This window comes from Neodiprion virginianus, chromosome 2, assembly GCF_021901495.1.
Source record: "Neodiprion virginianus isolate iyNeoVirg1 chromosome 2, iyNeoVirg1.1, whole genome shotgun sequence".
Taxonomy (NCBI): Eukaryota; Metazoa; Arthropoda; class Insecta; order Hymenoptera; family Diprionidae; genus Neodiprion; species Neodiprion virginianus.
Window position 1 is genome coordinate 3,015,432 of NC_060878.1, and position 21,823 is coordinate 3,037,254.

Below are 21,823 nucleotides of genomic sequence, written 5' to 3' on the forward strand. Positions count from 1 at the left end.
GTGCGGGTGGTGGGAAAAATCCGTTGATCCTTTTGAAGCTCTCCCTCTTTCTCTCTCTCCTCTCTCTCTCTCTCCCTCTCTCTTTGCGAGTGCGCGACGACGCTCTTCTCTCCTAATGCTTTTATCTTTATGATGTACGGTATAATTACAGTGATAATTTAAGACCGCGGAGCTCCTCTGGCCGAAGACCCAGTCCTCTTTCTCTCTCCCTTGGTAATGGCTGACATTATTCTGGGCTAAAAGGACCAGTCCTCATCCTCGTTCTACACCCTGCATTTCATCCCAGGCCTTGTAAGGCCTAAGTAAAATGTTTGGTGTTACACACGGCTGACGAAGTTGCGGGAGAAAACCGTCTGAGTTTGTCAACCCGCGGGAAGATTACTCCCAGAAGTATAGTACGTTATAGTCGAATAGCCAAGCTGTTCTTTCCTGAAGCCGGTCATTTCGAAATAAAATTCGACGTCATTCGTTTATACGATGTACGTATAATCGTCGGAGGATGAATATCTCGAAGGGTGAAAGAAAAAACTAACAAGAAGAAGTGAATGAAGAAGAAGAAGAAGAAGAAGAAGAAGATGAAGAAGAGACGAATCGATATGTATTATTTGTCGGAGATCATTAATCAAGCCCCGATTCGTTCCCCCCGGGGGATTTTTCGTTTCGTTCAAGTCTTCACCGCGTCGAGCGAGTTAATGACTCGTTCATTAATCAACTCCCCCGAATGTGTTTCGGCTAATTTCGAAACATGTCCGACCTGGCGCTGATCCTTCGCCCCCGAAACCATTGTCTCTTTTTTTCTGGTGACATTCAGCTCGCGTTCCTATCGTTCAACTCGTCCCGCAATCGGTCGCTGAATATCAGAGCGCGACGAGACGCGTGTGGCCGCCTAATTGATCGACAGCCGAGCTACCGAATCCTTCGTAACTTCTGATCCGTCGAAACGCTGCGGGGAAGACCAGAAATACGGGAAAGTTCGCAGCGAGATTGGCACAGAGCTCAGCTATTCAAAACGAAGAGCTTCTCGTGCCAAAAGTTCGTTCCAGAGCTCCGATCTGTCACCTTCTGATCCACGAATCATGATTCATTCGGATTTGTTACGGGCAAAGCTCTGAACACGCTCGTTTCTCTCTATAATTCGCCGCTGCTGCAGGGATCGAAGGATTAATTGCACGGTTGAAATGCAAACCAGAATTTTTTCTTCCTTTCTTTCTCTTTTTTCTCTTCCCCCGAGCAGAGATAATAGATTCGCGGTCAAGGCGAACGATCCATCACTATCTTTCTCTCTCTTTCCCTCTCATTCTCTCCTTGGCTCGATGATCGAGCGCGTTATATTTTTCAGCACAGACTTCTCCGCTTCGCGCGGTAATTCGTTCGATAGACCAAACCGGCTGTTTGCTTTTCACCCCATTTTCGCGTCAGCTATCCTCCCTCCTTTTCACCCCCTCGCCCGTAATATCTTCGATCTCTCCGCGGTAAACTTTGACCGATAAACTCGACCCAACCTTGACACTAATCCGAGAAAACTCTGCCGCGGTTGTTTTTCCACCCCTCGTGGATATACGCGGTAAATAATATTTTCATACGCGTGAAAGTTGGAGAACGTATTTCATTCGACTCCCTGGGAAGCATATATCGATCCAAAATTATTATCCAATGGTGTATAAAATATTCATAAACCGTATGATACTTTTACAGGAAGCTTGTCGGTGATTTTCACAACAGGAATCGTCGTGCATAATATTCGTAAAGCCGCGGTCGATCGAAAGGCAATTTGTCAGGAGCTTGAGACGTACGTCGGTAAAAATCGCGTGTTGTAAAAGATGAACGATTTCTCCTCGTTCCTTTACAACGTATACATGTAACCGTACAAAATTTACCTCCTTATCCCCTTGTTCTTATTCTTCTGTTTAATCGAATCGTGCTTCCAAATTGGCTCCGAGCGACGCTTTGATAAACATTCAGGGAGAGAAGAAAATCTCGAGATATAAAATGAAACAACGTGGAAGGAGAAACTGGAACGGGGCAAAGTGGAATTAGAATAACGAAACGAGAAAATAATTTCATTTTCAAATACACCGTTGCCTCGGCATGGGATATATATATATATATATGCGTGTGTGTGTGTGTGTATACACGCAACGGCCCTCCTTTTGCAAAAGAATTTATTTAAAAAACAGCTATTTATACCCACATACTTACAGAAATTACGAACGTCAAGCGCGATGCTTTTTATTCAGCGAATTTGTACAGGTACTGCAATTACAATTCACCCACGTAGCGTTAACCGCTAATTAATTAACGATGAATAAATAATTGCGTTTCTCATTTAAATTTTCATTTCGTTCGAACCTTATACCTCAAAAGTCCACGACGTATATAATAGGTTGTAAGTATTATACCGGGTGTAGAAATTTCATCCTTTTATATGCAAAAAAAAAAAAAAAAATAAGGCACAGGCATACTTTGCAGAGATTTGCAAAGGGCGGCGGTGCTGACGGTAAATACGAAAGGCGTCGCCATGATGACGGTGCAGCTTTTTCTCTGTGTACGTATACGTATACGTATACCTACTTTCTTTTGACGATCGGTAATTTTCCTCAGCCCGGCGGCTCGAGGGCGCGTATTTATCCGGTGTATAACACGCGGATAATGTGTCTCCATCTGAAAAATAGGGGTAATAAATTCTCCTCGTATACACCCCGCACCCCCCCCCCCCCCCCCCCCCCCCCCCCCCCCCCCCCCCCCCCCCCTCCCACTGAAATGGTCCGCAGGCTCGGCTTCGACGGGGCTCGATGTTATATGACGAGGATCCCGGACGAGAGCCCCACAGCGTGCAGGACGCATCCTTGGGGAGTGCTAGAGGGCTACCCTATCCCTACCCACATCTCAAATGTATTGAATATAAAAGCACCTAAGTAGATAGTTCGCCGCGATCCTCCGGCAGCGGTTCTGTTCCTCCCTCCCTCTCTCGCTCTCGCTCTCTCTCTTTCTCTCTCACCGGAAAATGGGATGGCTCCTGTCTGACGACCCATACAACGTATATATATATATATATGTATATAATATACACTGCACGACATTTGCCACGTCTAGGCGTCTGGGGAAAAATCTATGAGGAAACTGGAAACTGTTTTTATACCTAATACAGTACGTGGGTATTTATTGTCAAATACAGAAATTTTTTTAGGGATTTTATCAAATTTTTATTTTGAATTGTTGTTGAAAGTAATGGTCTTCCATATTTTTGTTTATAACATATGGAATAGTGAGGGGGAAAACTTCTTTTGTCTGGCCGTTTTTTTTTTTTACATCTATTGGAATTTAAAGAACATGCCGTAATATGCTGACGAAAAACAATAAAAAGATGTGGAAACGACAATTTTATATATAATTATTAAAATATAATATTGCACAAGTTATTCCTTCATACAATCGCCATCCCTTTCACGCTTAAATATAATGAGGGAATGACGAATGATAATTCGAACAAAAGCTATAGAAAATACTGGCCCAGAACTGCTCTTACGGAGTTTTTTTTTTTTTTTACATACGTTCCGATGATCGGCGATGATCGTTACATACGAAATAAGTAGCCGGTGATTAGATCGTAGAGCGGAAATCCGGTTGGAGGGATTAAATTGCTCCTCACACGCATGCGGATGAGGAGAAAAATGAAGGAAGTAAATATTCTAGGTAAGGAGTTTTATTCATCGAGAGGAAGGCTCAAGGCGGAGGTTAATAACCGGGGATGCACCGCAGGGTTCGAGTCTAGCTCGGCTAATGGAGTCCCATTGAACAATATCCGGAACGCTTAGGCACCGGGCATTGATAAGTGGCATCTGTTTGTCCGAGGTTTATGGCAATTACAAACATTAATTGCACGTTAAGCAGACGTGTGTGCAGGTGCCTGCTCCAACCGCATGCAGTTCACTGTAGCCGGCAATCATGCCGGAGTATAATCTCTCCGCCACTCGCAGTATCCATGCCGGTAATTCCGCTCCGAGGGCATGCGAATGCAGTCCATGGTGCAGCGAAGATTGACGCCACGGCAGCTGTTTCTCCCCCGTAACTCTCTTCATCTCTCTTTCTCTTTCTCTCTCTCTCTCTCTCGGCCTTTCTTCAACTGCCGTAAATTAATTGAAACTTGGTCTCATAACGCGAACTTTACTACTGCGATTGTTCGAGAAGGAGCAACGCGTGCAAAATTGAAGAGATCCATGGAGGGGAATGATTTAACCGCCCTGATTGCCCCGCTTATGAGTTCCGATCCTGTTTCAGCTTCCCTGAAAAGCAGAACAGCCCTGAATCTTCCAGTTTATTCCGTCTATGTTAGGTTAGGTTAGGTTGGATTAGGTTCCTATCCTGTTCCAGCCTCTCTGAAAAGCAAAACAGCCCTGTGTCTTCCATTTTCTGCCGTCCAGGTTAGGTTAGGTTAGGTTAGGTTCCGTTCCAGTCCTGTCCCAGATTCCCTGAAAATCAGAACAGCCCTGAGTCTCCCAGTTTCTTTCATCTAGGTCAGGTTAGGTTAGGTTAGGTTAGCGTCCAGTCCTGTCCCAGCTTCCCTGAAAAGCAGAACAGCCCTGAGTCTCCCAGTTTATTCCGTCTAGGTTGGGTTAGGTTAGGTTGGGTTAGGTTCCGATCCTGTTCCAGCTTCCGTGAAAAGCAGAACAGCCCTGAGTATTCAAGTTTCTTCCGTCTAGGTATGTGCCTCTCGAAATCCGCCAGAGGCAACGAGCCGGAAAGGGATTTCTCTGGTTGAAAACTGGAACGCAATGTGCAGCGTTAAAATATCTCAAACGTAAACTACTCGACCTTTCGGAGGAGCGGAGAAAGAGAGGAATAGAGAGAGAGAGAGAGAGAGTGAGAGGGAAAGGAGTTTGGGTTAGAACCACCTCGTTCGAAAAATATATGATAATTGAATCGTTACGTGCTCGTAATTGAAATATATCGTACATAGATTCACGGCGAGGTTCGTTAAGGTTCACAGTGAATTATTACCGCCGTTATGACAGTCTGCTTGTGGTTAATATAATACGCTGGCCACCTAGGCGGTCTGGTCTTTTATTGTCAGGATCCCGTTCCTTACTTTCGAACTTGATATCATGCATACCCGTACCACTGTAACCAGTAGACGTATATTTTTCCCCGCGAGGATCTCAATTTGTCGTAAACATCATCGTGGGCCCCGTAGGGTCGAAAAACTTCTTTTGGAATCTTGTCACCCGGAGAGTTATAATTAATAAACTGCTTTCGTCGTCCCACCGAACCTTTGGCAGGGTCGAAGTGCATGCAGCACTGGAGGTCATGTAACTCTCGGGGTGAGAGAGAGGTGGAGTCACGTTCCAGAATAACCCACGCGTATAAGGAAAGTTGGCCGGCTAACCCGGCCATAATTTGAACCCCGTGCCTGTAATTATACCAGAGAAGCTGCTGAGTGACTTTCGGAGAAAGCTTGCCCGTTTCAACTTCCACGATGTTAGACTCACCGCATGCTCAACACTTCTCGCCCAGACATCATACTTCGATAGTTTAGGATTTACTGGCAGTCTCGCTCAGCACGGGGGCGGAAAACTCCCTTGGAGTCACCCCCGTTTATGGGGTTGATCTTGCGGTTGACGCCCAGCTCCGCCAATCCGCCAGGTCATCCTCTATTAATACATTCCATTAACCCGACCGCGAAAACGGGCCTCGTATAGCCGGGATTTTTCGATTACAGTAGGGAGAAGGATCCTGCGGGACATTCGCATCCCCTGTTTCATACGGCGACGGGCAGCTGACGACACGCCAAAAGTTCTCATGTCGACTAAATATTTATACGCGTTCTCCGACAATGATCACATTAACGCGGGTCTAAGGATATCAAAGCTCGTGATTCACGCCCGCTCGATCGTCGATCCTTAAGCATCGCTGAAGGTTATCATTTCGACCCCGTGAACTCGGGGTGAACCGACGAGGCTGCGGTCGTCTGCTTAATCCTCCTGATCGGCAACACTCCTTTCAATTTTATGCCGCGTGTCGAGGGCGACCCCTTTTCGTTTCGCGTTTCTGTCTTGTGCTTATTTCAGCCGCGAACAAAATCACGGGCCGGATCAGCCACTCGGTCGTGACTTATTCAGCTGTGTAATTCCATGCTTCGAGAACAACACGTGATCCGCACACTGCTGCCCCGGAATCAAACCCTCGAGAACTTTCCAGCGGGGGACCGAATTCGACTTAGGGATTCGCATCTGTGAACCACTCGAAAAGGGCTTTGTTACCTATACCGTCAAAACTATGAGCTCCGGTTTTTTTTCACCGTGATCGACGAAATTCGATCCCTCTTAGTCATCTGCGAACTTGCAGAGATTTATTCGTTTCAGCATTGGTGGTGATGGACGTGTCATGATTTATTCTACACCGTCAGCAGAACACTGAGCTGCCCCGATCTTTTTGGCTCGTTAATAACAATCGCGAATTAACAACTGAACGGAAATGGTGAATTTTCAGTGTGTAGTATAGTACATATCCTCCCGATCTGAAAAGTTCTCATGGACACAACGCCCAAAATCATTAGTTTCCGACACACATGCTTCGGAAGGGGGGTGGATGGATTTTTTTGATATCCTATGGATTACGCGATTTTTGCGGATTACAAAGCTTCGAGGAGCAGTCGAAATGTAATATATCAATCAAAAACTGCACAGTCGATTCGCAGAGACTCCGCAGACGTGTGAAAAACAGGACAAGTCGATTGTTGCAAGAGTCGGAGGGTCTCGTTCTTCATGCGAAATACGACGTTGCACCTCCTTCCGGTAAACCAGCGAGTTAGTGGATGGAATGAACGCATCCATGGAATCAATCACAGCTTCCTGCCTGTCTTTGAGAATCGACCGTGCCGCATAACAAAAAATCTGGACACCTTTCTTCCGAAGCCTGTATCTCGGAAACTACTGATTTTTTAGACTTGTATCCATAAGAACTTTTGGAATCGGGAAAATGTGTACTCTAACGTACTGAAAATCCAGCCAATTTCCATAAGGATTCTACGGGGTCCTTTCAAGTAAGCTTTGTAAATCCTCCGAAATTGACAACAGATCAATTCGTATATCCTTGTACCGCAGATCATTTCGTACTGTCTACACACACATATATAAATCAGTAAATGTAGCCTGATTTATCGACGCCATAGGAGGTAGAAAAAGATAGAAAGCGAGAGAGGGAAAGGAAGGAAGAGAGAATTCAGGGAGATTTATGAAAATTCGTGAAGAAAAGTTGCCCGAGTGAGGCGGTCGAGTCTTGTATATCGACTCGGGTTGCCTGCGCACGAAGTCGTTGTAAAATTAATAGCGTTTTCTAATACCCTTAAAAGTGATCGATCGTTTCTTGTTTCACGGCCCCCGCTTATACATAATATTATACCTATATACAGCCCATACAACACGGCAGGTAAGGTGTGTACCTATATCCATGTACCTTTCCACCCACTCGACGGGTGAGACACGTGAGTCTCGCGTTCTTATCGAAGGGACCTTGAATATTAAGGCACGTGAAAAGCTCGTACGTTCGAACTTTCACACCCAAACTGAAATTTCTCTGCACTTTTGCGAATATTAATTCTCTGGGTATCTTGTCGAGATGATTTTCGCCACGTTTGAGCCGCAGATTCGTAATCCTATCTTCATTATTCAACCAGGGGATGATAAATCCTGAGCCGCTTGACCTCCGATGAAGGATCTGACCGACGTCCTCCTCGCGAATTCAGTCTTAAAGCTCCGGCCACCCGTCCCTAATAACGGGCTGCGCGGCTTAAACCTGCATTGCTGTTTGATTAAATTATTAGCCTCGGTTCTCGGGTGTGAAGGATGGGGGCAGCGGGCCATGCTTGCCCCTAATTGCAAGACCTTTAATAATGCACCGAACGCGGCTACCCTGAGTGCTCCTTGAATAAACAAATACCGAGCTCTACGATCATTATTAACTACCGCCGAGTCCGTCCGTCCGTCCGTTCGGCTGTCCTTCCGCCCCCGGCTGGCCGGAAATTCGTGGACAATCCGGACGCGATGTTCCGCTTCTACCTCGGCGAGCTTTTAATCCGGGAGAAAATTTATATCTGACTGTAATTTGGATGTATTAAGGGGTTAGGTGGGTCTTGACTTTCAAAAAATCCATATTTTATATAATTGTTTTTTTAATATAATAATAAAAGAATTATTTCAATCAAACTTGAGGCACATGAGAGAACGATATTTGAACTATATTCAGTAAAATTTTTATCATAACATGTTGAAAATTCAGTCATTCCGAACTGGTTTTCGAAGACCAAGTACTACCGTGGTTGACGCGATAACTCCTGCTGACTTCATCTGAAATCAAAAAACTAAATATTTTCTGTTAGCAGGTGAGTATAGCTGATGAATGATCGAAGGATTTTTTTAAAAATTGTAATTTGAATTTTTGGTAGAGCTTTTTGCAAACAAAAAGTACGATTTTCTGTACACCTTACACCATGCATTGTCTTGTAAAATAAGCTGTGATCTAAGAAAAAAAAATATCCTTCGCTTACAGCACGAGCCAGATGGCAAAATTTTCAGCCCTAAACGCTGGTCGGAAGTTGTTGCAATCAGACCGCGTGTACAATATTTCACTGGTGCGTTTCTCGAAAGGCATGCACGCGAGGAGAAATTGATAATTTCACTGTTGGCTAGATTTTTTCGTGTAGATTATTTATACAGGTATTATACGCACAGGTATAACATGATATACAGTATCTACATCGGTGCGATAGAATGAAAAGCGTGCGGTGGAATTCTCGTTGAAAAATATCGAACGCACGGTTCTCGGTAATGGCGACTGGTCGGTGTGTGGGTGCAATGGAACCGCTTTATTGGCAACACGGAAAGTCCATTAATAATTTAATACGGTTAACGTGTTGCCCGCTCTGTACGTTCGCTGAATTTATATTCGCCTTCTGGAATTTATTCGATACTAACGCGTAACAACGTAGCTACGTAACGCAGAAATCTGAAGTGCATCGGGCTGCGCTCAGTCAGTGTTCGGTGAAACTGCTACCTGCAGCGAGGCGCAGCGCGCATCTCGCCGTCATTTATACCGACCCAATCCTGTAGGGCTGCGTTCGTTCCTTCGGCATGTGTTCTCATTAAATTGGACATGAACCGAAAACATTACTTACTCTACCCACAGATTTATAACGTACAACTCACTTTGCTCGGCTCATTCAAGCTTCCTTATGGCTTCCAGAACCACACTCAATCGGCCGAAAACCCTACCGACAATACTTGATTCAATTTCTCACGTCGCAAGGATTCACGGTCACGGTTCGACGCTCTTATACAAACTGAAAAAAAAAAAACAAATTACTCTCACGCAAGTAAATATGTTGGACTCGTCCTTCCTGACTTGCTTCATTCGGCTGATTATTTCCTTGATCAAATTGATCTCTTCGGACAACAAGGACATTAAAAAAAGAAAAAAAAACCAACGGTACTGATACAATTTTAGGTGTTTTAAATCCTCGAAATAATCGTAATTGATTCAAATTAAATGTACCGGAATCGAGTAAATATTTTACGGATTCAAATCACCCGAATTGTTTAGATATTCTTTAGCCAATATTTCATACTTGTTACTGAAAAACAAACATCTAATCAATCAGCAAGCATTTCATATTAATCCTAGTAAATTTATCGGATTGTATTGTTCGTGCCTTATTTGAATCAAACATTTACTTGTAAAAGGTAATATACTTTTTTCCCGACGTAGGTAGGTACGGGAGAAAGGTTTCAGATCACGCGATCAGATCGGACGCATGTCACGTTGAAATCCACCGTGGTAAAAAAAGAAAAAAGAAGGAGAAAAAAATATCTCGGCAAGCTTCGTTCCCGGTTCTACTGACCATAACTCGATTCCTCGCGGCGTGTAAGGTGTCGGTTAATCGATAGCTATCATCAGTTAACGGTGATAGGAGGCCAACAGCGGTCCTGCTGCACTGTAATTGATTCATGCTGTAAGCCATCATCTATCGGCGCTAGTCGGTTGCGCCCGAAGCACCCGGCCGGTTGTCGAAACGCAGTGTCAACCAGTCTCTTAAATGAGTCAAACTGCATGAAAGGGGCCGTCTATGTACGAGCGACGAAGAGGTGAGACGGGGATCCGGAATAAAAACCGGCTGGAAATGGCCTGCAAGCGTTTAACCGTCACTTACGATGAAACTTCTCACCTTCGATGAAAGAGTCCGTGATATCCTAGAACTTCAGTGCATAGTTCGGTAGAATCGGAGTACAAATTTATGGTAGAATTGCCCTAAAATGTCGATAAGAAAATCTGTTTTCAGAACTCTCTGTTTATTAATTGCCCTTTGATTGGCTAGGCTGATCAGCCCAGCGGAGAATTTACTGCAAGGACCGTACTGACATTTTACCACCACTTAGCCAAGACACGAACCTTCTGGGATCTCACCAAACGGCCGTACATTCTAAAAAAATGTTTTCGTCTTGGCTAAGTGTCGGTAAAATGTCGGTAAGGGGATCTGTTTTCAGAACTCTCTTTTTAATAATTGCCCTTTGATTGGCTGGGCTAATCAGCCCAGCGATGAATCAACCGCAAGGACAATCGAATTATAAAAGGGACTGTTTTATTGTACAAGGGACAAGAAGGTCTTCTGATTCTTGACTCATCGAAGCGTGTACAATACATATAATTAGGACCGTGAGCACAAGACCGTTTTATGAATTCCTTTCTCAGGAAATTGGCAATCGAATTGCGGTGCAGAGCTATGAGAGTCGAAGAATAAGAATAAGAAGAAAGAGAAGAGAGGATATTGGCAACCCGGTTGGTTATATACCTACATTTACTCTCTCGGGCATAAGCGAGGAGAGCTGTCTGCGGTGTAACGAGGAGAAACTTAGATCGTCGAAACGGAGGGGCGAACCGAAGGAAAAATAAAATAAACAACCGTTGGTAGAGGAATAAAAGGAAAAGAAACAAACAGGCCGAGGGGGATAAATACGACTTAGGTGACTTAGCCGGGTTTCGGGGGTGCGGATCAGGACGAGGGCGAAGCCCGACCCACCCGGCGTATCCGCCTTGCACATCGGCCAATGCGGTATATCGAAATTGGTTTTCACCCCGCGGTTCGGTCGCCTATTCGTTACCTCGTTGCGTCCCCTATCTGCGCCGTTTTGCAAGTCAGGTACACACATGCAGAGGTAAATACGTAGATATGTCGTGTTATGCACGGTGCATTCATATTCCGGTGGGAGAATCGCGCATTTCTTGGATGTATGTACACCCATTCGTATAGACAGCTTGTATATTGAAAAGTAAATCTCGGCGAATGTCTTATTCCCTATGCACGTTTCGATATTATAGGTACCTACTCGTATCCATTTTACAACCAGCTACCCGGATACAAACCTCGTGCAACATCTTTCTTCGCTCTACTTGTGCTCTCAATTGAAGCCTGAATTTCTGGGATGGTTGTTAAATCAGTGCATTTACAATACGTCACATACAACATATCGAATTCCCAGCCCGGTCGAAAAATGGGTTGAAACGAAGAAATTGCAAAACAGTGAAACGAGTTTCAACCTGATACGGTAATAAAATTTTCCAAGTAACTTTTACGGATGCCTGACAATTCGTAGTTCTTCCAATTTCGACTAAAATTTAATAACAGCTTATTTTGCTCGTAAATTTTATATTTCAACTCAAATCACTTGACCTAACGATAGCAATGAAAATTCAAATACAGCTGCTCATTTGTATATACGTTTCTTTATTACTTTGTAGACTTGTATAGAAATGTTACAGCAAAAGGAGTTATTGAAATTTCTAAGTAATATATTTATAAACGAAATTAACTGCGATTTATAAAAATTGACTGATATGTATAGTAGGTACGCTTTTGTATAAGGAAAGGCAGAATTGCATGATTTCTAAAAATTTGTCGACCATTGATTTTTCACTCAAACTTCTTGTTAGGTTTTTTTGGTCTTTCCATATTGAATGGGACATTTTTTCGGACAGATTTTATCCGATAATCCTGAGTTGCTCTTGATCGTTTTTCATTTTGTAATTTCGTCATTAGTACATTGTTCTTTGATTAGACTACATCAGACCTGATGGATCGTTGAAACCTGATTATCATCAGATATAATTTTTTCAGCTCGTTTTTAAGACGGGAAAATTTTTCACTTTCCATTTTATTCCGTCCTCGAATTCACACTGTATAATAAGGTGATTCTGCTACTATGATTTAAACCTGGGCAATTTACATTGTCCGTCGACGACTCAACCCGACTCGACCTTGCGTGTTTCCAAGACGTAAAATTTTACGCGGAGAATGAACGATCGTAACTTCCGTGTACAATATTTATCATGACGGTCTGTAAGGTTAACCGTCATGCCCTCGCTTTTTTTAGCGGATATTGTATTACACAAGGGAATATTGCTGCGTATGGTTACATAAATACGTCGATGCGAATTGACATTAGGAAGATCCTGATGCGGGACTTCGGGGTGAAAATGAAAAAACAATTTTCGGATCGACTTTCTTTTATCGTTGAAAGAGAATTCTCAAGTCCCGTATATTTTTACCACACGCCACCCCCTGCATTTATAGGTGAAACTACATAGTGTATACCCAACAACGAGCGATGAACAATCAGCGGTTGATGCTGGCATGAGCAATTAGCGCATCCAGAACCGCGCCTTTGAAGAGTTAAACGATTTTCATGCCGTTCTGCACGCCCAGCAGGCCAGCAACGCGGTTGTCTACCGACTCTGAGGTAAATATATCTGCCAGAAGCAGAGAGGCTCAGGTCTTTGATCGCGGATCCCTTTGATAATTAACCCCTCCGTAGAGTTGGCTGCTGCAATTTGACTGGAAATATACCAACCCGCGTCTATAATGATTCTCGGTTGTTATTGTGCAGTTATCTCGAGAAGTAGGAAGCTGCGAAAGCTCGTCTGCAATTCCCTAAAAGGGACTAATCGCTATCCATCTCTTCACTCGCGCCGATCAACCACTCATAACAAAGACAAATCGACCAGCAGCTATAGTCGCGAAATTTTCGGTACCGGGCGCATCTGCGGAGCCGATATGGGGGTCGGGGTGACGGCACCCCCGGGAAATCAACCGATCAACTTGCACTCTCCCGCGATGTGATTGCTGCTTTAGTTTAATGCGGCGACGCGCGACGTCGACGTGCCGACGATCCGTCGCTGACCGCACCTCCCGTAAATCTCATCTTCGCGCCAGAAGCGGTGCTGTCCCTTAAAATCCGGTAATGGATTTCTTCCGATCACTTACTCTCAGGCACCACCAGATGCTATCGGGACTTGCAGAATTGATAATCATCGGCTCACAGGCAGTTGCTAGAGTGCAAAAATTTTTTACGAAGAATTTGTACACTTGAAATCGTGCAAATTGACATAAATTTCGTGCGAAATCTTGAAAGAAAAGTTGTTGAAATTTTTAACAGCTTAGACAGTAGACAAATTCCTTTACCGACATCTTACCGACGCTTAGCCAAGACACAAGCCTTCTGAAATATCCCCAAACGGCGGAACGTTCTAGAAAAACGTTTACGTCTCGGCTCAGTGTCGGTAAAACGTCGATATAGGAATCTACGTCCAGAACTTTTCTTGCCTATCCACTTTAGAACTGAGATCATTTTCGAAAGGGACCAAATGTCAGAGAAACCAGTTTTTTTCAGCCTTGCAGTTATCCTGTATTTTTACTGGATAAAAGGGGAAAAATCGACAATATCGACTCTCGCAGGTTCAGATGCCATTGACGCGGTACATTCGTCGTATTTCGTGTTGTCCCCTCTTTTCGTTAACATGACGCACAGGACAGAGGAACGAGAGTATTATACGTATAGTGCAGCAACTTCACAACGTCGTGTGAGTCATACGTGTGCAGGTGGTTCGACTCCTGCGGCGCCGAATACACATTTCGCTGACGGAATCACCCGGAGAGGATTTGCTCGTCCGGTTCCCCCGGACTCCAGGCTCGAGGGGACATTCGATCAAGGAAGTCATAGGTTATGTACATTCAACAGCGATGCTGTTGGAGATGAAATCGTAAATGAATGTAAGCGAAATAACGAGAAATCAATCGAGATAACCGAAGTCATTGGAAATCGTTGGAAATCACTTGAAATTAGATTACAGCGATGAAAACATCACCCTGAAATTTATGGAAATTGCTGATCTTGCGGTAAATTTTTAATGATTTCTTTAGTATATTCTTACCTTGATTTCTAGTTTGCAAATGATTTTCCAACGATTTGTTGTGGATTTCTTGTGACTCTGGTTAATCCGTGAATCCCTTAAATTCCCCTAGAATTCTAGGAAATTATTGGAAATCAGGGGTGAAACAGAAACTGAATGAAAATCAAGCGACAAGCTGCAAATCGATAAAACGAACTGAAATCACTGATTCAATTTCGTATCGGTTGTTAAATGGTCTTGCCTTTCCAATGATAGTCATCGATTCTTCTTCCATCTTCAACTCGAGTTTTTTTTTTTTTTTTACTAGACGAACAAAAATCGGCATCGCCACAATTCGTCGAAAGACACAAATTTCAATTCGTCACTAACGTGAATTTTCATCAGAGTTTAAATTCCGACTTTCGAGGAGCTGGGGAATCGGTGCTGTTCGAAATTGTCGGCCATTCTCCTTTCGTTGAAGGGATTCCCGACTTCGGATGAGGATGAGGGCTTGATTCAATCGCTTAATTCATCCTCTTGTGCGGCGTGCGCGCGATGAAAACCGAGTGACAGTCGGAATGAGATTATATTCGAAATATATTTATTATCAAATTAATGTCCCTGACAAAAAGCCGTGATTTGCATTGAACCAATTCTCCGGAGCTTTTATGCAGCCACTCGGCTCAGAGAATTTCCGTAACATTTCAGGGCACCCCGCACTTACATTAAATATATATATATATATATATATATATATATAAGTGACGATCATAATTTCGAGATATAAATTAGGTGCAGATATCAAGTAAATTGTCGAAATAATTCGGCAAAGGGAAGGAAAAGGACGTAAAGCTCGTCATGGCCGAATGAGAATTCGGTAAAAGACGTGTAAAAGTGAAAAGCGTCGGTCACCCTGAGGAATAGAAAGTCCTGGTTTTGCGAAGCAGCGTTAAGGCGCATAGCGAGACAGCGACGAATTTGTACAAAGCTTGAGCTATTAGTCAAAGCTCTGGTAAACTAGCTGCGCGGCTACACGTTACGGAGTTTAATCCGCGTCAGGCCGCTGTCCGCCCTCTTTGTGATATTTTGTCATCTCTGTGGAATTGTGGAAAATACCAAAGCTCGCCAACCGCTCGTGTACTAAGTCCGAAACAAAGGGCGGAATGAATGTCGGAAAATTGAAGTGAAAAATAAAAACCGCGCGACGGATACTCGATGCTCGGGCAAGAACGGATAATAAAAAAGAAAAATCGAGGGGTCGCTGATTATTTTAGCAATTCTTTTCTACTCTCGGGCCGGGAGAATCGGCGACACCGACCCTCCCGCTAAAAATATTCATATCTGGCAAATCTGCTCGCCAACCCAAGCGGAGCTTTAAACGAGCTTTGACCCGCTACTAGCTGAAGGTGAATCCTAATGCGAGAATAATATTAAGATTAACCCTTAACGCTCGTTTTGTTTTTCCCGAGGTTACTTTTATGGACTGCGCACATTTCACCCCCTATCCCTCGCATTTCTATGAGGCGTTCCCTGCCAATTCAAGCGACGCTTCAACCTATTAGACATAATTTTAATATATTCAAACACGTAGTACAGGGCAAACGTTTTCATGAATAGTATTCACACGGCAAATTGTCGGGGAGAAACAGGCGGGGACAAAGAATGGAAAGTTCACACGGTAGAAAACCTAATTTATCATACCGGTTTGAAAATTTAGATCAGTGAGAATTTCCGTAGCTCAATTCTGTACTTCCGTAAACTTGTTTCAACTATTCTGTATTCAGAGCTTTTTACGTTTCGAAATTCTAACAATTAATTAAGCGAACAGCGTATAAAAATATGGTCAAAATTTACTGTAGGTGGGTGGAGTTTTCGGCATGGAACACCCCATATTTTTCCTCCCTAAAACACGCAAAACAATACCGCGCGTGAATTTACTTTCATAACGTGGATGTTGCCTAAGGATTACACGCATAAACCTTGCGCTGCTGTGTTTTCGTTCCTTTTTATCCCGTGTAACCGCTGATGGTCTGACGTACGGGAAATTCTGAAAGCATGGAGGATGTTCTCTCAGCTCCTAGTCGGGAAAAAAAATCGTTTGAATTATGGTACAAGCCCAGCGGCACAGCCTCGGAAACACATTTTTTTCTTCTCTCTCTCTCAATCTCTCTCGCAGGATTTCTCGCATACGATATAATAATTCAATACACGTGTATTCATTTATGCCAAATTTGCACTCGTCATATTTATTTATTTTTTTTTTTTGTTTCTTTGTTTTTTGGGATCTGCTGAGATTCATCTCTCGAGACATTTTTCGATAAACAGCGGAGGAAGAAACGTTGGCGTAAAATTTACAGAAGCACCGAAATAAGGGCTGAACGGGCAGCTTTTGTACATCAGAGCTTGCGGATCGGGGCGAAGGGAGTTCCGGAAGCCGGAACGAACCCCATCCGGGATAAAATCCGTTCGCGGCAACGGATGAGCTCGACGGAAGACGCCGGCTGGCTGCTCCATAAACAGAGCTTACGTGTCTGGCTGGCTGGCTGGCTGCGAGGGTGGGTGGTGAGTTTCAGTTCCGGTACAGGAGGATCATCATTCGATGCACCGAGCGGCGAACCCGTCTCTCAAGCTGATCTCCTGCTGCTGGGAAAAGGAGCCTGTTTTTAGTCCCTCGAAACACAAACTGTGATCAGGTTCCGTCGACGCGCGAGACGAAGGGCTCGAAAAAGCTCATGATCCATTAAAGTTGTGTTCCTAAGTTACATGCGTATAAGGTAGTGAAAATCAGTCGAGTCGGTCTGGAACGGGTATTTTTCTTACCATTAAATTCTCGTTTTTTCAAAGCTTCTTGTTTCTCTTTTATACCTGATTCAGCATCCCCGCGGTTTCAACCCCCGTCGATTCGTGCTGCCACCTTTTCGCGAGGGTTGAAAACACTTTTCCCAAACTTGCGCGGAATTTATTTTTTTGGATTGTGTGTAACATATAGAATTTATTTTGATTCATATTAATCATGGACACAACATAAATATCTATTTGACAAACGATTATTTTATTTTTTTATTATGATGACGATTTGGAATTTTTTCGAAGTGTGAAGAGCTCCAAAAAAAAAAACAAAAAAAAAAAAACACCGACACAAAACCTCGGTCCGGTTGTCGAGAATTTTCCGCGCGCATCAAAGCCCGAAATAATTCATACTTCGGGATTCGGGGCACGTGCTGCAGGGGGCGAGTTGACGCCGTGAGGAATCCTCGAGGGCAGGGGCGGCAGGAGCGCAGGTGGAGGCGGAAGTGGGGGCGATGCATCGATCCGTCGGTGCCAGGTCAAGCCGGCTTTTCCCACCCCCGGCTATGACTCGCGCCGCTCCGGCGTTCCGCGTTATTTTGCATCGCTATTATTTATGCGAACTGCCTCCCCTCCGGGTACCCCCACCCCCACCCCCCCACCTGCCGTGCTACATTCGGTTGAATAATTAGAACAGGGCTTAGGGAATTAGAAGCTTGTATCCCGGCTCCCGCCCCAGACTGGAATTCCCTACGGTTGGTATACACGGATACACATACGTATGTGTGTTATTTTTACATGTATGTATGTATGTATGTATGGATGGAATATGCATATACATGTGTGTGTACGTACGAATACGTGCTCGTGTGAAATATCCAACGAAGCGTCAATCCCTCTCCCCCCCCCCCCCCCCCCAGATGCAACCCGTTCTTCGGACGCGGTTTTGTCTTTCGATATTTTTTTGTATTTCGTCTGTATCAATTTGTTTTTTTTTTTTTCTTTTCTATTCTCTTCCCTGGAGCGGGCGGATTTTTTATCGGCCAATTTCGCGGCGGGACAATTTTCAATTTCAATGTTTTTCGTTTTTTTTTTTTTTCACATGTTTTCCAATCAAATCGCATGCAAAAGTTATCATTCACTCGCGGAATAAGCCCTGGCCAATTTTTTATTATACGTATAGTTGCGAAATATTTTCAATCGCGCGTGCTCTTGGAATATATATATATATATATACATATATGTATATACACATGTCAATTTTTTTCACCGATCGTTGAATTATTAAATAGTCGATTCAATTGGTGCCGTTACTTTGAACCTGACGAATTACATACCGGAGAATAAATCTGCTTATTCAGGTTCTCGACTTCCTCGTCAGCTGTATTAGGGGGGGGACACCTTGGACGGTCTAAAATTTATGTACCTATTTTGAAGAGTTTTTTTGTTTTTTTATTCTCATAGTTTCACGAACATTTTGGAATTTGTTTTTCATTTACTGTTTTCATTTTAAAATGCCTCCATTGTGTTATTAATTTCTCAACGGAAAAAATTCGCAAATGTTCTTGGAAGCTATGATTAATAAAGCCCTCATACTCAAGTTGCTCCGAGTGTTTTCGTTTTCTTAAAAAAAATATTTAAAAAAAAAAAGAACAAAGCTCGTAAAAATATGCACGATTTTAGACCGTCGAAAATGTAGCCCCGTCTTAACTTCGGTTCGTAGTCGGTGTTTTGTGGCAGTAAACGAAAGTCGAAGCTTGCCGAACTGCCAAAGCTTGCGGCGAGCTTTTGCCGTGCCCCAGATCCCAAAAGCGATTAAATCAGAACGAACTTGCGAAGCGCATTCCTCGGCTCGAAGTGGGAAAATTGGAAGAAGAGAAGGGGAATTAGAAAGAGCCGAACATTTATTCGTCGCTGTCCGGATTCGCGGTGCGAATACCCGATTAATCAGTTCGAATTCATCGACGACTCGATATCCGCGATTCATGAAACCCCGACAATTAATGGTGATTGAGACTCGAATTAGCTTCCCCGCGGCTTGATCGAATCGCTGATTTCCTTTGTAATATCGCCTCGGAAACTCACTTCTCACTTCCAATCCCTCCCCATTTCTCCACCCCGTGCTCGTTGGGCCAACCGCGGTTATTCGATTTTATCAATGCGCTTAACCTAAATTCTCTCGGTGAGTTGGAGAGAGGAGAAAAAATTCAAAAGAGAGAACTCTAAGAGAATAGTGCGAAAAATGAGGACTAAAATTATCACGAAATTGAAGAGAAACCACTAGAGTATAAATAATAATCGAAAGGGGGTTGTATTTTTCAATGACAAAAACTTCGAGAAATCTAAAAGTTGTCTACGGAATCAAATATTTTACGGTAGCCGATTTCTAACCATCGTCCAGCTGTTGAAGAAGATTATGTGTAAAAAAATCGGTACTTTTCATTAAATTTGTTACGAAATAATCTTGAGTATTTATCAAGGTGATTTTTTTGATGCACGAAGACCTTGTTAAAATCATCAAAACAGGAAAACACCGGAATTATGAACAAAAGCTCGTGAAACAATTAATCGTTTCGAATCGTTTCAAAACGATTGGAAATCTAGTAGAATCGTTCGATTTCACTCTACCGGAAGGGATATTTTATTGGGAACACTATTTGCCAAAAGTTACAGTAACACTTTTTATCGTAAGGTTTTAATTTTTAAATTAAAGAATATTTAATTTTACAACACTGAACCGATATCGATCACAATCATTAAATATCTGTGTTGAATCGACTACTAAAACTGATAATAATAAAATCTTTTCCACTGCACTTTGTAGGAAATAATTTTCCGAATAAACGAACCCTGGTAGAATAAAATAGAACAAATCTACGAGATTTTTATCGATTGAAAAGTGATTTGAAACAATTTATCGATGTGTCTACGCTTTCTTTTTTCCAATTCCAGCATTTTCGATTTTCGTATTTTTCAAGCGCGATCTTCGCAGTTTGTAAATCTGAAAAAAAAATCGATGATCACGATTTGAAAGAAGAATATCGCAGACCTTATATTTGGCTAAAAATATGGAGCTTCTCATATCTCTCAATTTAAAATAGATCAGATTATCGGAATATTTGCAGTTTATATTCCACTATCGATCTGAAATGATAACGAATTCGTTTACAGTTGAATCTGTAAAATCCTATCAACCAAACTTCATCGGAGAAACAACGAAAATTGATATTTACGGCAAAACTACACAACATTTGTCTCTTATTTATTGTACCATTTGACTCATTAAACTGCTAATGCAGTACGATTTCTCCTGAACTAAAAAGAGGACTACGAAACGAAAGCATAGGCTTTATATTTCAGTGCAAGAAAACGGCCCTAGATATTTGAGCAGAATCCATCTCCTTATCGGCTTACAACTATCTGGCAAAAAAGTTAACAAGACGCGTCGATATCGGACTAACAATAAGAATCACCAAAAATAATCGATTTTGGATTAAATCGATTGTTTTTCAAACTAGATTTTTATATTTTTCCTCAGAATCGGTCGCTGTTTTCTACTCACACGAAAGTGGCAAAATCAATATCAATTTATGTCATTAAATTATCAATGATTACACCGGCACACAAAAAAAATTGAGTAGAATGTGCATTTGACCGGACCTACCTACGGGTACGTATTTTGGTCCGCTGAATCCGAATTCGAGGTCAGTTTGACCCCTACACCCCCAAAATTTCGAGAAAACTTCGAAAAACCGTAAAAATGATGAAAATCGGCATAATTATATATAAAATTATTATATATAATATATAAAAATTATAATTTTTACAATTTTTTCGAATTTTTCCAGCTTTAGAGGGTGAATAGACTAAAAAAATTAAGATGCGAATTGAAGACATGAAAAGATATAAAATTTTATCTGAATTGGACCAGAAAAAGTTTTTTTATCGTGAAAACTATATTTTTTCGGAATTTTGGAGGGTTTGTGTGATTTTTTTACATTTGAAATGGCTCTTGGTCTCAATAAAGTTTCGATTCATATTCAGCAGATCGAAATACATGAAAATCACGCTTAGTTTAGTTCCACAAAATTTTTTTTATCATTAAAACTGCCGATTTTCATCATTTTTACGGTTTTTCGAAGTTTTCTCGAAATTTTGGGGGTGTAGGGGTCAAACTGACCTCGAATTCGGATTCAGCGGACCAAAATACGTACCCGTAGGTAGGTCCGGTCAAATGCACATTCTACTCAATTTTTTTTGTGTGCCGGTGTTATCATTGTTTCATTCATTAAATACCAATCCGATATAACAAGTGAAAGTTAAATGAATATTTTTACCTGAAATTGAAAACCATTTCGAACGAAACTAGAAGTTATCTAAAAACATTTCCGCCATCAAGAGTACGGTACAGAAATTTACAAATTTTTACTTTCAAATGCACAGTTTCGCGCAAAAAAAAAGAACACAAAACAATCGATCGATCGATAAATTTTAACCGATTAAATCGAATCCTCTTCGATTAATCGATTATTCTTATCTCACCAACGCTCCTAGCTGAATATCTCGGTCTTCTGATCTCAACGGTAAAGATTTCACCTCGAGCGTTGAATTTAATTCCCTGCAAGTACCTACCTATCATATCTCGGTCAAATTGATCATTATACAGCCCTGCAGGACAAGAGAGCAAGACGTCGTCGAGGGTGAGTTGGGTTACGATGGAAGATGGGTGGGCGGGAGGGGGTGGGGGGGGTGAGCGGCAATTCAGCAAGCTACTAAATACTAATACAAGGGCGGTGGGGGTGGGGGTGAGGCGACGCTGGTT

At 42.6% G+C, this 21,823-nt stretch overlaps 1 protein-coding gene across 1 annotated transcript in view; it reads left to right on the plus strand.

Moving 5' to 3' along the window:
• Positions 1–21,823, plus strand: part of LOC124297413 (epithelial discoidin domain-containing receptor 1-like) — a 143,221-nt gene that overhangs the window by 23,397 nt on the left and 98,001 nt on the right. The window lies entirely within an intron of this gene.